Source organism: Haliaeetus leucocephalus, unplaced genomic scaffold (genome assembly GCF_000737465.1).
Source record: "Haliaeetus leucocephalus isolate CR32 unplaced genomic scaffold, Haliaeetus_leucocephalus-4.0 Scaffold439, whole genome shotgun sequence".
In the NCBI taxonomy this organism is placed as follows: domain Eukaryota; kingdom Metazoa; phylum Chordata; class Aves; order Accipitriformes; family Accipitridae; genus Haliaeetus; species Haliaeetus leucocephalus.
The window spans coordinates 8,227,943-8,236,391 of NW_010972875.1; the positions used below are offsets into that span (position 1 = coordinate 8,227,943).

The 8,449-nt window shown below is 37.8% G+C and overlaps 1 protein-coding gene across 1 annotated transcript in view; it reads right to left on the minus strand.

Annotated features, from left to right (window-relative positions):
* The window catches only part of CLOCK (clock circadian regulator), a 61,521-nt gene extending 53,081 nt beyond the window's left edge, over positions 1-8,440 (minus strand). Inside the window, 1 exon segment of the mRNA XM_010574517.1 lies at positions 8,365-8,440. The gene's annotated coding sequence lies outside the window, so the exon portion shown is untranslated.
* Between the last annotated feature and the right edge of the window lie 9 nt (positions 8,441-8,449).

An 8,449-nucleotide genomic window follows, 5' to 3' on the forward strand; every position in this document is an offset into this window, starting at 1 on the left:
AAAATAACACATTTTCCCTCTTTTCCTTCAAATCCCTATACTATTTGGACTAGCTTTATGCTGTCTTTTGCTTCTGTATTCTCATCTTCCTCCTTGCTGATCTACCTTATTCTGTTCTTAGAAACGCCAACTTGTTTAATGACTCACTTATTCATTTGAATCCTTGTCCCCCTTTCTGAGGTCATTCTCCTCACTTTCTATGTCAGTGAAATTCAAATCACAAACTCTTCAAGGCTGAAACTATATCTTATTATCTATAAAACATCATGCAAAGCTTTAGTGCAGGACAAAATGTTTAACTAATGCTTCTGAGCTGGAAAAAACTGACGTACAGTATTTTAACAACAAAAACATTTTCAGAAAACATATTTTAAGCAAGAAGTGCTGAGATGTTAGAGAGTTATCATTGGAACTACCATACTAGTTCCAAACTCTAATTTCATCCTCAACCACGCAACTGCCAGCAGTAGTTTGATTAACATATAATGAATGTTGCTGCTGTGGATGGCAAGAAAAACTTTATTAAATCACATTACTACATTAAAATTGACAGCAAGCAAAGTGTGTGTGTGTGTGTGTGTGTGTGAGAGAAAGAATCTGCATTCCTATCCATACAGTTCTTGGAAGCTGTGATTCATGCTGCTACTTGCTTTTCTACTCACAGTCAGAGGAAAATCCGGTTTCCTTTAGAATATTTGTTGTTGCTATGAAAACTACCTTAAAATAAGCACAAGTCAAAGTCACCTAACTATTTGCAGTCCATTATGATATTCTAAAACTGAAGTATTTTAATACTTGAAATTAATGAATTAAGATTTGTGAATACTATAAAATTTGTGAATATTATCTCGGTTACTTTTCAAGCCTTCAGTATATTTGACATTATTGAGCAGGGAATTCTGTAGAAATTAAAGTAGCAAGCTAATAATGTTTTCTTCACTTTCACCATTACTAAGTCTATGAGAAGTTTCTCTAAACCTATCAGCAGGACATACTACAATTCTCCACTGAGACTTGATAAAAATCTTACAAGTTGAACATAATGAGGTAAATTTCAGTCTGCTCTTTATAATAGTTAATAGGTAATGCAAATATAGGCAAGACAGGAAAGAACCAGAGAAGTGTCATTCTAGACAGAAGTCCAGCTCCTTCTGCTTTTCAACTAATAAGTCAATGTTACAAGACAGAGGAGTGGGCTTACAACAAATCCCATTTGGGAGGTACTGTCTTTTGTTCTTATGCTGAGAGAAAAATCTTATTCTTTGGCTATTAATGGACATATTTCATTCAGTAACTGGTATAAACAGAAATCTTTGGATGGCACCCTTTCAGTTTTATCTCTACACTATTAAAAGCACTTACTCTCTATGGCCTTTAAATGGAAATGTCCTATTTCTTAAGCTCAAGTTACACTTTCTTTTCCTCTTTACTACTGAAAGCAAGGTCTAAGTTCTAGTCTTTTCAAAGAAATACACCAAAAAACCACATTTTTTTGCCTGAAACAATGGGAAAATATGAATTTAATCACAGCTTAAAGCTCCTCTTTTTACTTTCAGAAGGATTTATTTTACTTACTAGGCCAAACTAAGGGTCAGGCAACCCTGCAGTCAGTGAAACATAGCATCATCTAATTTTCATCAGGACAATAATTCCCTGGTTAATGGTCAAAATATATTTTACCAGCTTATCATTCTGTTCTTCAGCAGGCAGTAAAGCACAGTTCTGATAGCTCTATTCTCCTCTCCCCCACCATGAGAGGCCAGCTTCCCCTCCTGTTGTCCCTCTGACACACCAGTCCCTATATTCTCAGTCCCCATCCCTTTCCAAAACAGCCCAATGTTCTGACCGCCCCATCAAGCCCCGCTGGCACATACAGCCATCTCCTGTTCTCCTATCCAACACAGGCCCAGCACATGCTGAAAAAAACAGGTCAGTGCCAAACTCGTATTGCACTATCCCTCTCTCAAGAGAGGGTAGTGACACATGTTTCCCTCTACCAGTTTGCCTATTATCCTAAAACCTTTAGGAACATTACGGTCTTTGAGATTACTATCCCTCCTACAAACATGGCTGTAATCGGTCAATGATTTCAAAAACTATTGGCACATGTGTAAGGAAAGAATGAGAGAAAACAAGGAAAAAGCATAAATCACGTTTTCCTAGGAAATCAGGCTTTAAAAAAGGCAAATCCCTACAGTTTTTAATGGAGAAAATTTCTTGGTTGTTTACTGGGCCATGGGAAATAAGCAGATTTTGGTGAAACATTTTTCAATTTCTCTCACTTTTTACAACTTCATATTTAGGTTTCAAATATACCTTTAGGGGACTAAGGACTGGGAAAGTTACTCTGTGTAACAAGACAGTTTTTCCCCTAATATGTCTTGAGGCTTTTGGATGATTGATGAAAATCCAAACCTTTGGCTTTTCTCTAACAAGATTAATCAGAAATACTACAAAACTTCTACCTTATTACACCAGCAGGAGTCTACCCTCTCCAAATTCACAACCACCTTCTCACCAGCAGCCACCAAACTGATAGAATATTATTCTGTCAGGCTGCATGTCAGTAATAGCCGCAAATGAAAAGGCAAAAGCCAGTCTTTGACATTACATTAAACATGAAATGAAATAGCCACCAAACACATCAAATGCTCTTAAATGCCAGAAACTAATACTTAGTATGTCATTAAAAACTTTAGTCAAATGTAAAAATGGCAACTTACCTTTTGTTTTATTTACAACAGCAGCAGCTTTCTCAGAACTGGAAATATGAAATTAGCTATATTAATACAATTTATTTTGAAGTATCCTTTTTTTATTAGGCAGCTTAGTATCTCATTCTCTAAGATCATAATTTAATATGTAAAAGTATATATTTCCTCAAGATTCCTAATGTACACGTTAGGAAATTCACACATTAACTTTCCTCCCTCCTACAAGAGCCACTTGTTACAGTGCCTGCCCCCTCTACGTTCACAAACACTTGACCTGATGGTATTTAAAAGCAAATGCTGCAACTTTCTAGATATCTACCAGTTCAGCAGATGAGATGCTTATGGGATCTGAGATCATCCTTCTGCGAGCAATTGAGATATTCTCACAAACTTGTGGAGCTGCAAGCTAAAAACTCTTGTAGATGACGTTGGTAGCAATACTATACCCTACTACAAAGCACTTAAAATCCAGACATCATGCTGGATGATCGGCCCATTCCCAGGTACTCCTTCTCTTCTAAGTGTCCCACAGCAACACCACTACCACGCGATGAGTTAGTAATTGAGTTCTGCTGTCTGCTCTGGCTGTAATAGACAATACTACCCTAAAGTACAGTCTTCACTAAAAGATATCAGCAGCAGGACACAAAAAGGGTATTTCATACAACAGGATCCACAATTCTAAAGTACCAAAGCCAGGGAGAGTTGCATCACTCAGCAAGACTTTTGAAAAAGTTAGCAGAGATGCGAACCATAAAGGTAACCAGTGAACACAATATTATGCCTTCGCCTTCACCTATTTCTGAAGGCCTAGGACACAGGTAAGGTTAGTACTCATGATCCTGGTCCCTGTCCTTGATATACATAGCTAAGCTTTTCCCATCCAAACAGGAGTAATATATTCTTTTAACGTGCCAGTAGGAGAAAAAAAAGATGTGCTCTCATTTTGTCCAGCAGCACAGGGTTACAGCACAGTAACCCAGAACAGAGAAATCTGAAAGCCAGTCTCTACCCTGCCAGGAGCGGTTCAAACTGTAATCTCTCAGCAGGCTCCACATTGCACTGGGAAGGTGGATCAACTCATAACTTCTCATTTCAGTGGCAATCTTCAGAACATGGAAGAAAAAATAAAAAGTAAAGCTTTGCTGCACAGAGCAGAACCAGCAGTGTGCATGCTTCTCTAAGGAGAAGGGCACCCAAATGAGAGAGGAGTCCTGGTTTCCAGTTCCTAATAGCATTTAAAATTTTAAATGGAGGAAAATACAAAATAGTTTTTGGAACACAGGCCAGAACGCAAGTACTCACCTCCTCTTCCTCCAAAGAAAATAACTGGCCTAGTATCTCTCTTTGGCGCAATTAGACTTTACTCATCTTGTACACAAGGAAACACGGATTTTTAGGGTTTGGGGTTTTGTTGGTTTGTTGTTTGGGGTTTCTTAAAGGAGACATCAACAAAACCTCTTCCTCCTCACTCCTTTGTGTTTCTGAACAAAAGGTAGAGTCACCACAGGGTTTTGGTCTGAGTCCAATCCCATAGGTGTGCCTGAGGTGTGGTTTGAACATGCCTTTGGACAAGTGAATACCTAATTTACAGATTGCCTAATTTATGAATAGTAAACAGATTTAGATGCCAAGATGCTCAGTTGTGACAAGATTATGGAAGATCTGAGTGAGAACAAAACTTCAAGGTGTTTGGAAAACTTTACTAGTGAAAACCTAGAGACCTGTAAAATTCAGCCAACACATGGCTACAATTTTACTTGGAGCTAGACAGCCAAAATCCATTTAAATCACAGTTTTGACTCCTCTGTATTATTTTATGGATCTCATCATATACCAAAATAACATACATCAAAAATCTTCTTGGAGATACCCGCAAATATCCTTTTTAATGGAACTCTAAAAGGACTATAGAAGAACAAGGCCACCTATTTTTATTTTAAAAATCCACTTTAAATGGATCTGTCGTACTCCAGGAACTGTTTTCTTCTGTTTTAACATAAGCATAATAGTCTAGCACCATTTATCTTGTGGTACCAGGCTGTCATTATGGGTAAAATAATATTAGCTTCAAAACTGAAGCTTTCTCACATACTCCGAGATTATTAAACACATAGTTTTAAGGACAAAGCATTTAAGTACCCACCTTTATGCCTAATTTGGCTACATTTTTATCATGAAGATGAGGATTGCCCATAGTATCTACTAAGCTTCACTCTCTAAATATGTCTTTATCAGTCTTGAATCTCATGGGTATATCTAATTTCTAAGGATCTATATTTAATAAAATATTAATACTACTAATGATGATTTTATAATACTCAGCAATGCTCCTCAGAACATCAGTGCAGAATAAGAAAACTAATTCAGTGATTTTAATGACAAAATGTAACAGTTGGAAAGAGTCCAAAGTGTGCAACGCTAAACTGCTGAAAGAATCCGAGAAGCCTTGTTGCTTCCACATAATACTAAATATATGACAACCGCAGAGCACTGAAACTTTTTACATATATGATTATATATTCTGAAAGCGGCTATAATTAAGAATTTATATTATACACAAAAAGTATGGTAAGAGAATATTAGGACTATAAAATTAAACACTCAGGCATGAGGTATGCCAAAATTAAAGTGGCTTTTGCATTACAAAGGAATTTTGTGGCAGCAGTAGGGGTTGAGAATTCAATCCTTCAGGGCAGCACACAGCTGCATTAACCGTGAGTCTCCTTCCTCTTATTTTGCATTTCACATCTTCAACTCCTGCAACAAATCAACAGGGGAATGTCCCACGAATGGTTTCAAATTATTACAGACACCCATTAACTGAGTTAACAAAATAACAATCTGCAATAGAAAGTTGTTTTCCCCAGGTGGACCACCCACACAAGTGAATGAGATACCTTCCCAATGGATATAGCCGACTTTGCTTGTGCCAGAGTCACACTGAAACACTGAAATCTTTCACTTCAGATTCTACTACGTGACTGAAGGTGCGCTTCCTACACCTCTTCTTATTCTGAAAGACAACTAAATTCAAAGTAATAATACCAATACTACTAATAGTAATTCACTATTAGTAGAAGATGTGAGAGACACTTGAATGGTTTGGCCTCTGTCTGTCTGTAGTCTCACCGATATTTTTTTTCCCCTCCAGAGATAAAGCTACCTTAAAACAGCTACTGCTCTTCCAGCAGCCTGGTGACTCTCTCCTGTTCTTGTGCCACCCCTTCAGTGGTGCCAGTACAGCTTTCTACAGGGTGAACCAGCTCAATTAACATAGAAAGGTTAATACTTTGCAAAATAAATAGAAGGTAAGAACGGCAGGAACAACTACTACTTACTGTCTTTGCTACACAACTATCTACTAATACCATCTACCCTCAGAAACATTTCTAGGTCTGCTTTATCATGTGGCCTTTACAATTTCCAGCATTCATATGGAAACTAGTACTTTAAAAAGGCTGAAACACTAAAATGCACTTTTCTTTACTTCAAACACCTACCAAAGTATTTTCCTCAAGAAAAACTAACTCATTACAATGTGGTGAAAAGGAAGGCACCTTAGCTGCAATTCCTCTTCTTCCTAATTATATTGTGTATTTTGTGTTAGAAACTGTATTACAGTACTAATTTTCTATTCTAAGAGGAGAACTATCCATATTCTTCAATCTACAAATTTAGGCTGAAGCTGTGAGGCTTTAGACAGCAAAGTACACACACACATATGTCCCGAAGGGGTGCATAGCTAAAAAAGGAGCTGTTTTCAAATGATGAAATTACCTAGAGAAGAAAATTGCATTTTTTATTCACAACTATTTTCAACACAAGTCTATTATTTTCAGTAAAAAATTCACAACTTTTCAGGTTGATAAAAACAATTCCTATAAAGAACACGTGGGGAGGGTGGAGGTCAATGTCTCTACTACTAATTTATATCTTCAACTTTTTGCACAAATTTATAATAGCCCCCCCCCCAAAAAAAAGCTCTTGAAAGCAGCAATTTCCTTGGCAAGACCAATCCATCCATGAAGATTCATTACTTCAGTGAAATTCTATACTAACAAGATAATTAACCAACACTACAAATTAAATTTAAAGTAATTACCACTCAGTTTTTAAATTGCTGAGTACAGAAAGAGTAAAATTAGCTACAACAGAGTGTTTACGTGGTCCTTAGAGCATTAATAAAGAAAACACTCTCCGCTTTCCTCACATCCTTTCATTTTATCTACGTGTGTTAAACTTTTCTATGTAAGAACATGAAGCGGAAGAAATAAAAAACAAGACATGGCTGAATGACATCTTAAACTATTAAATATCAACCCGGGAGTTATTTTTTTTTACTGTTTGGACTGCTTCTTATGAAGAGGTAACTCTTGCCTTACCAATGACCTTAAAAACGCTAGCACCCACATTCAACCAAAAAACCCTAATCCAAACACATAATGTTTGGTAACCCAAAAGCAGTGCCTGTAACACTTTTGAGAAAGTATCTTAAATGGATATATGAAAATCAATAGTTTATTTTAAAAAAATATTGCAGTTAGTTGTCCTGTCAAGTAGAATTCCTTTATTATAACAATCAAATGCTTTCTAATTTCAAATAACAGGCCCAAACCCAGAGATATTCATAGACTTCTATTCACAGAATAAAATCAATTTTATTCCTGTAAGATTTAACAGTGTGAAACAACTGCAACTGCTCAAATTGATTTTTACTAGGACTATCACAGTTGAGGTGTATTTCTCAAGTACTTCTTTCACTACGGTATCTGCTTAAACAATCCTCCTGCCTTCTGGCACACCTGTTACCCAGAGAAATGATGTAGGTTAAATATAACCACATTAAAAAAAGAAAAAAAAAACAAAAAACACAAAGGTAGTTAATTTTACCCTGGATCATTTCCCCAGCCCAGTTACGGGACAGGGTTCCATGAACCGCTGTGCTGGTACAGCTGAGGGGGGCAGCAAAGAGGTGCGAGCTGGGAGAAAGGAATGGAACAGGCCTGTTTAAGTCAACAGTGCCACTAAAAGCACTGCTTGTCAAACAATGTCATCAAAAAAAAATACTTGCTTGAAGAATCCTTTAGCGGATCAGGATCTATGATCAGCCACTCCACCTCTACATGCCACTTCATATCCCAGCTAGAACTACAGCTGACTCTCCTTGTGCTTCTTAGTGGGTCAACTTTTAACATGTACACGAAAACAACGGCCTTATAAAAATCTCACCACCAATACATTTGATTAGTTTACAAGCACTCCGCCTCATAAAAAAAAAAAAAACCCAAACAAAAAACCCCAAACATTTCAAATTTATATCCAGGCCTAAAGTACCCAGAATTTGAAAGTGAAGCCAACCAAAAATCCACATCTACCTTAACAGAAACACAAAAATGAAGTACCACGGATTTCCAGTCCCTTGCTGGTCATATTTCACACACGCACGCACAGAACATTTGACACGCTGATTTTAAGGACGCACGTAAGTCGGGAGCGGATGGGGGAAGCTACTGAGAACTCCTCACATTTAAGAGCACGAACACGTTGTAGGCACCGCGATAAAAGTTACCACAGGAGAGGGAGAAAAAAAAAAAAAAGCAGCCCACAAAGTGCGCACTCAGCCCTGTACCCCGCAGCTCCAGCTCACCTGCCGCAGGGAGGCTTCGCGCCGCAGCAGCGCCGGGCACCCTCCAACCGCCCGGTGCCCGAGACCCCGCCAAGCCGTCCCGCCG